Source organism: Mandrillus leucophaeus, unplaced genomic scaffold (assembly GCF_000951045.1).
Source record: "Mandrillus leucophaeus isolate KB7577 unplaced genomic scaffold, Mleu.le_1.0 Scaffold866, whole genome shotgun sequence".
Lineage (NCBI taxonomy): Eukaryota > Metazoa > Chordata > Mammalia > Primates > Cercopithecidae > Mandrillus > Mandrillus leucophaeus.
The window spans coordinates 531,554-539,369 of NW_012109430.1; the positions used below are offsets into that span (position 1 = coordinate 531,554).

Genomic DNA, 7,816 nt, shown 5'->3' on the forward strand with positions numbered 1-7,816 from the left:
TATTTTCTTCAACCACTTTTCTACTGTAGATACTATTTTTCCAGGTTTTGTCAATAATAGATAATATTACATTAGTGGAGACATTTTGAGCTTTTTTTAAGATTGAATATTCAATATTATGCTTACAATGGGTAAAAATTATACTGACTTGTGTGTTTTTTGGATATAAGATAGTTGTATTGCTGTAGAGAGTTACTGATACATAAATGCACCATATCAATACTTTGCACTTGTATAACATGGTTCACATGGCTGTGTGTTCCCTGGAAACAATAATAGCACCATCATGAAGGTACTTCTGGAATCAGCATATATGGGTGAAAAAAAATCTCATTTTCTTCACTAATGTTTGACTTTGAGCAATTAGCTAACCACTATTAGTGTCCATTTTCTTGTCTCTAAAAATGGGAGTAATAATAGTACCTTTCCTTAGTATTTCTGTGATAAGTAAATCACAACAAATACATACTTACTTAATTCAATAGAAATACAAATTACAAATGCACCGACTTAATACAATATAAATACCAGACTTGATACAATAAAAGTTTGTTTCCCTCAGATATAATAGTCTAGACTCAGAAAGGTGCCTGAAATAGGTTGGTGGCTTTGCCCTATGGAATCATCTAGGAATCCATGTTTCTTCTATATTATTAACCTGCTATTTCATGGGATTTTGTCCTAGTCTGCCTTGTCAGAGCTTGCAAGTACCATGGAAAGGGTTTGGAAGAATGAAGTAAGAGTGGAGGATTGTCAGCTTTCTTTTTATGGATGGAACTCCAAAGTCAAAGACAATATTCATATACACAGTCGAGAATTTATCTTATTTTGTTAAGCCTAATATGTCATCCCATTGTAAGACAAAAACACTATTTTATATGTTTATTACAAATAAACTATGACTCAATGATTTATTATTCCTTGTGTATTTTACTTTATATTTGTATAAAGAGATCTTAGATCTACTCATGGTTTTTTTAAATTAAAATATTGAGTTTATTTCATATGTATATTTTTGTCTCCCCACAATTTCCATGTCTACTACTACATTTCCACTACTACTATGTCCTGTTATAACATTCTATACATATTTAAAACCAAGCAAAGGGCAGAGATCCATCTTTACGAACTAAACAGACATTTTGGACAACATATTCTTGGCAATGGAACCTGAAGAACATTTATCAAACACAGTAGGGGAATATAAAGGACAGCCAGATATCAACTGTTAAAGAAAAGAAATAAGATGAAAATTTTTGCCAAATTGTTTAAATTATATTCTTAAAGCGACTTCCTCCACTGCCAGAGATCTTGAATAGCCTACTGCTAGTCAGTCATCCAAAAGCAATTCTTCACATAATCAATGAACTTGACTTCAACTTTGGGAAGAGAACCATCTTTCTCTACACTTGCATGCATTTTTGTCTTCGTATTTTTTGTAAATGTACATCCTTTGGGCATATTAGGAGTCTTTTTCCTGTTTTTTGAAGATTCTTAACCTTTTGATCTTGGTGTTGATGGTTCTGAATCTTTTCTATTCTGCTTTGATTTTTGTGCACATTTGGCTGGCACATCTCATGTAGATTTCTTCAATGGAGCTTTTTCTTCTGTTTCCTCATCATCAAATTCATCATCATTTTCATCAGCAGTAAGTTTTACTTCATCCTGTGGAAGTTTGCTCCCACCTCCAGGGGCAGATTGCCTGCCAGACATGCCTAAGAGTTTTACATCCTCCTCTTTTTCATTTTCTGACTCTGCATCTTTCTACCCAGCTACGAAGTGTTGTCTACTAGTATGCACTGGCTCTGAACCACGCTTCAACTCTAAGACCACAGGTGGTGTTATTTCAAAGCCTCAACGGAAACCATTGGCTATACAGACATTTTCTAAGTCACTGGTGCTACTTTAATTGGACTGCCTTCATAATTAATTGCCTCTGCCTCAACAATGTGTAATTCATCCTTTGCACTAGCCCCTAAACTCACCATTCTTAAGGATAACTGGCGCTCATTTTCGTCATTATCCACATCAAAGTGATCATCTTTGTTGGCCTTTAGTTCAGAATTGAAAAGATAGTTTAGAGTCTCAAGGCGCTCATGTCTATGTCCATCGACTCTTCCGTGGGTGGTGGCACACACATAGGTGGGAGAGAAGGCAGACAAAGATAAAAGACTACTGCTCCAGAAAACAGCCACACAGGATGGAATCACAAGAAGGAAGATAGTTTTAAAGATACCACATATCACTTCAGGCACTCATAAACAGAAAAATAAAAGACCAATAAATTAATTAAGATATTAGTAAAGCTTCTCTGAATTCAGATTAGTGAATCACTATTTGGTTCAGAATTGTTGATGTCCATGTTAATTTGCACAGTATTGTTCTTTGTGCCATGAAGATCATTTGTGATATGGCCTTTCTTAAAAGCGTGCTCCACTATTATCTCTAAGATTTTGCTTCAAGCCAGTAACACCCATTTTCCCATGTCAACAGTTTCTTATTTGGTAAAACTCATAAATTCATTTTTCCCAACTGAATTACATGTCACTGAACACTAAGCTGTTTCTTTTCAAATCAGTATCAAGTTCATACAAATAAATGATTAATACCTCAGTGATAGTCTGTGCAATGTACACATCTTTCACGCAATCTACTAGTGGCTTTTCATTTTCTTCCTTTACTTTTGTGGAATTTAGAAATATCTAATGCCCTAGTTGCATTGCTTGGAGTGTAGAATCAGCAACCACATATATAACTTAAATTATGCTGACACTGATAATTATGGCAAGTAGCTGTTTTCAAACTAATAGAATTTTCAGCTGGGCATATATTTGCCCAGAATAAAAACTACATTTTCCAGTTTCCTTTGCAGTTAAGTGTCAGGTCTGAGACTTAATTTTATCTTACTTAGAAGCCAATAAGTTGCCCTGTTGTTGTTCATGGATTCTGGCAAAAGATATGAGGCTCTTGGGTCTCATGCCCTAAGTTTCATGAGGGCAAGACAGAGGAGACTAGATGGATGCTAAATATATAGTGGGTTCACATCACAGTTGAGGAATTTCAACTATACCAAATAATAAGCAAGCCTGCTCTTTGTCTCATACCAAGATATTACCTCATCCTTCAGAGTTTCTTACTATAAGCTCAATCCTAAATAATTGAAGTTCAGAGTGTCCAGGGCCTTTAATTCTTGGCATACTCCCAAAGATTATAGGACCATGCAGGAACCATGGTAGATCATATGATAGTGCTATGTATTATGAAGCTTATGGACCTGGAAGAAAGATTCTCTGGGACAGATATATTTGTAAGAGCAAAATTGATCGGTAATAGAGTATGAGTAAATATCATTTGAAGTCTTCTTTTCTCAGTCCACAAAATGGATGTGTTGCCCCCTCCCTTGTGAGGCTGATTTGATTGTAGTAGTCTAATGCAAGTAATCCACTTGTTCTGGTGACTGACAAAAAGAAGAGATACCTAGTGAATGGTAGACGTAGCTGCTGCTACATCAAGTAAACTGACTTACAGAGTAAGAACTTTAGTATGTGTGCAGTATGTGTGCATCTTCTATAGTACTTAATATTGTACATAAGAGTTTTCTATATTCTTCAAAACAAAACAAGACAAAACAACAACAACGAAAACCTCTGCCTTGAAGCAATCTGAAGTGGTTTGGCAAAGGAAATAAAATAAGTGAGTAAGTTTTTTATTTGTTGGGTATTCTGTTACATTTTAGCTAAAATGAAATTTTGAAATTAATTTTAGATTTTTCCCATTTTACTAAAGCATTGAACAAAGACAATGGGAGTTTAATTGCGGCATGAGAGATTTAAGAGAAGAAAGGCTAAAAAAAGAATATATCTGTTATTGATCACTTTAAACCAACACTGTACTAAATGCTTTACGTAACTAATACAAGTCAGTGAGGGTTGCATTGGAAAATAAGTCATATTATTTAGAAACCATTTACTGATTATTGTGTATAAAACATATAAAGAGGTTAACCATGGATCATCTTTTTTTTTTTCGAAAGAGAATGATTGGACTTATGTTCCAATTCACTTCTTATTCTATAATTTCTATGTAAGTCTTGGTCCACTACAAACAGAGGAATCAATAAATAACCACAATCAAAGTGCTTTTAAACGTGTAAAAGGAACTTTCTGCAACACTTTGTCTTCAGAAATGGTCTCATCTAGGTCTTTTGTCCAGCACTCATAAAGTACTTGAGGACCCATTTCTTGATGTTCAAAATATTGTTAGATAAGAATGTGGGATTATTATCATTATTATTATTATTATTTTTGAGATGGAGTCTCACTCTGTCACCAGACTGGAGTGCAGTGGCTCGATCTTGGCTCACTGCAACCTCCAGCTGCTGGGTTCAAGTGATTTTCCTGCCTCAACCACCCAAGTAGCTGGGATTACAAGCACATACCACCACGCCCAGCTAATTTTTGTATTTTTAGTACAGATGGGGTTTCACCATGTTTACCGTGTTGGCCATCTTGACCTCATGATTCGCCTGCCTCGGCCTCCCAAAGTGCTGGGATTACATGTGTGAGCCACCACGCCTGGCCAGGAATGTGGGATTTAACAAGATGTAATTCCTGCTCTCAAGGAACCCACAGCCTAAAGAAAAATAGGAATGCAAATATTATTTATAATACCATTTGATAACTTTTCAAAGAGAGCCTTGTAAACAAGAAAATCCCCTAACTTTATCTGAGGAGTCAGAGATACTCTTGCTTCAAAAAGGAGGAGAATAAGCTGAATTGAGAAGCTCAGCAGGTGAATTACCAATTGAACGTGTGGTAAGGAAGACAAGATAGAGCTAATAGGATGTGCAAATACAAGAAAATGTTTGTTTGCTTTGGAAACTCCATATGAGCTAGCATGACTAGGATAACATGTTGAATATAAGGTAAAAATAAGGCTGAGTGATATAGATGGGATGCAGATAATGAAGAGCTTGGCCTTTTACTATTCTGTAGGTTACAGTTTCTCAAAGTTGTGTGCGTATGATTCTCTTGGACAACTTATTTAAATGTTTATTTTGATTGTTTGTTTCTAGAGTGAGCCTCGAAATTCATCCTTTCTAATAGGCTTCTACACATGCCACTGGCCCCCAAACCTCAATTTGAGTAGCCAAGACTTAGGAGATGTTTGTGTAGTAAAGATTCTGAAATAAGGTAGAAACTCAATTAGGTTTGTACTTTAGAGAGACAGTTCATTAGATGTAGGGTAGAATGCAAATAGAATAAGGGCTGTCACTGAGAAGCTTTATTCAAATGGAAGCTTATTTATTAATATCTATATGAACAAATTTGATAGCAATATAGAGAACAGCTAAAATAAATTTCACAAAGACAGACTATTTCAACAAATGCCATCTGATCATTAATATATCATAATTTAAACAATTAGAAGTTTGTTTCTAATATTTTTGACATCTCAAAGACATAGTTAAAAATAGAGAGACACAAAGTTATTATCTTTCTTACTATAGTCTGACACTCTGTCGCCCAGACTGGAGTGCAATGGTGCGATCTCGGCTCACTGCAACCTCTGCCTCCCGGATTCAAGCAATTCTCCTACCTCAGCCTCCAAGGAGCTGAGACTACAGGAGCATGCTGCCACGGCTGGCTAATTTTTTGTATTTGAGTAGACATGGGGTTTCACCATGTTGCCCAGGCTGGTCTTGAACTCCTGAGCTCAGGCAATCCTCCCACCTCGGCCTCCCAAAGTGCTAGGATTATAGGCCTGAGCCACCGTGCCCGGCCACCTCATTATTCTTTTTAATGGTAGCCTCAGAGTTGGCCAAGCAACATCAAAATAGTGCTATGATGAACATGTATTTGAAAAAAGTGAGCTGGCTCCTAATACCAAGAAGCACACAATAAGAGGAGAATTTTTTTAAATTATTATACTTTAAGTTCTGGGATACATGTGCAGAACATGCAGGTTTGTTACATAGGCATACACGTGCCATGATGGTTTGCTGCAGCCATAAATCTGTCATCTACATTGGGTATTTCTCAAGAAATTGCTAAAATGTGATCATTTCTATGGGGTTGATATTATTATAATATTTATAATTTCCTTCTTAAAAGAATCAACTTAAAAAATATCCTCTTTTAAGGCTATAGTAGAACCATAAAATTACAAATACTGTAATAATATCAACTTCTTAGGAATTATCATATTTTAGCAGTGAGCATCCCTAAGAGCACCTGGTCAACTCTGAAACATGCAATGATTGCAAGTTTATCACCTAGAAAAGGGTCAGACATAAAACTCTGTGGAAGAATGTGTATAGTTCAGAGTTGTGCAGTTTTGGTAATCCATTCACACTTGGTTGGATAGTTATTAATGACAACTCTCTCTCTAGACAACAAGATAACCTTAAGACATCAGATAGGTCAGTGGTTCTGAACAGCTGGTTGAATGTTGGAATCATATGGGGGAACATTTGCAAAAAAAAAAAAAAAAAAAAAACAATGTCCAAGGTTCTGTCTCCCAGAGATTCTGATTTAATTGGTTTGGGAGGAGCCACAGCACTGAAAAATTTAAAATATATTTTATTGAAGTATAATGTACATTTAGAAAGTACACATAAGTATACAGTTAAATTATAATTAATTAAAATATCCATTAATGAACACTGAAATAAAAAACAATAGTGTTTCAAGTCCCCATCATAGCAACCAGGATTGATAACCCCTGATGTTACAGATGATTATATAATACTATAGGACCTAAAAGAAAGGAAACATCATTTCAGAGTAGGGGAAAGATGAAGAGAAAACGTTTGCTTTTCTATGGAGGATGTGTCATCTGAGCTTGGAGTTGAAAGATGGCAGAATTTGGAGATGTAATTTTTGAGAAGTTTACAAGTAGTTAGATTTATATAAGTGAGGAAAGATTGGTGGGAAATGAATGTGATGTTTGGGGAACATGGGGTAGTTCAGGTCGCTTGCAAAGGAGAATGTGAGAGGTGGAGTAGAGCAAAGTTGGGGTAGAAAACTGAATATTTTTAAGTTTTTAAAATATTTTAAGACTCCCAGTTAATAGGGTAAAGAACATCACACATGACATAGCATTAAATTGTTTTATTTATGGAACAAAGGTAAACTTCATCCTTGTTTTTTTTATGATTTTAGGCATTTGCCTTTCATAAATCTGTATTTAACAAACAAAGAAAAAAGTGTAATTAATATAAAATGTACATACGGACTGTCACATTCCCTTGATAATATTTTTCATGTTTTTAAATTCATTTACTCATTCTGAATAATTTACATCAAGGAATTTTCAGAAAAATTTAAAGCTAATTTTACTTCTTTTTGAAAAAGATTCTCCAATACTTATACTATGTGCAATATTTTTTGATCTTCCAATAGCACAAGAAGGAAGTGAAAATCATTATTGCAAGGAAAGATAATCTTTTGTTTCAGGTGTATATGTACTCTGAATATAAAATTCATCATAATATCAATAATTAGCCCTGTCACTTAAAAATGATAATTATCTCATTTACATGTCTATGACTTTTAAAATGCATCATACTACTTCAATAAATAAATTACATTCTGGATCATATCAGTATCTCTTCAAGAAAATGAAGTTAAATCTTTGTAGTAACCAGCAGCTTAATTTTCATTAGGCCAGCTATTTGATAATTAGTCATGCACCATAAATCAAACTCCAAGTCTTCTAGCTTCTTAATTGAAAATTATTGCTTCTTGGCTCTCTGGTTAAAAGTGCAGCAAGTGTGAGTGTGATCGATGTGGAATCTGGCACAAACAGTTTAAGA

General features: G+C 34.9%; 1 pseudogene; it reads right to left on the bottom strand.

The window, feature by feature from the left end:
- Positions 1–1,281: 1,281 nt before the first annotated feature.
- LOC105531107 lies at positions 1,282–2,140 on the bottom strand (annotated as a pseudogene).
- Positions 2,141–7,816: the final 5,676 nt, after the last annotated feature.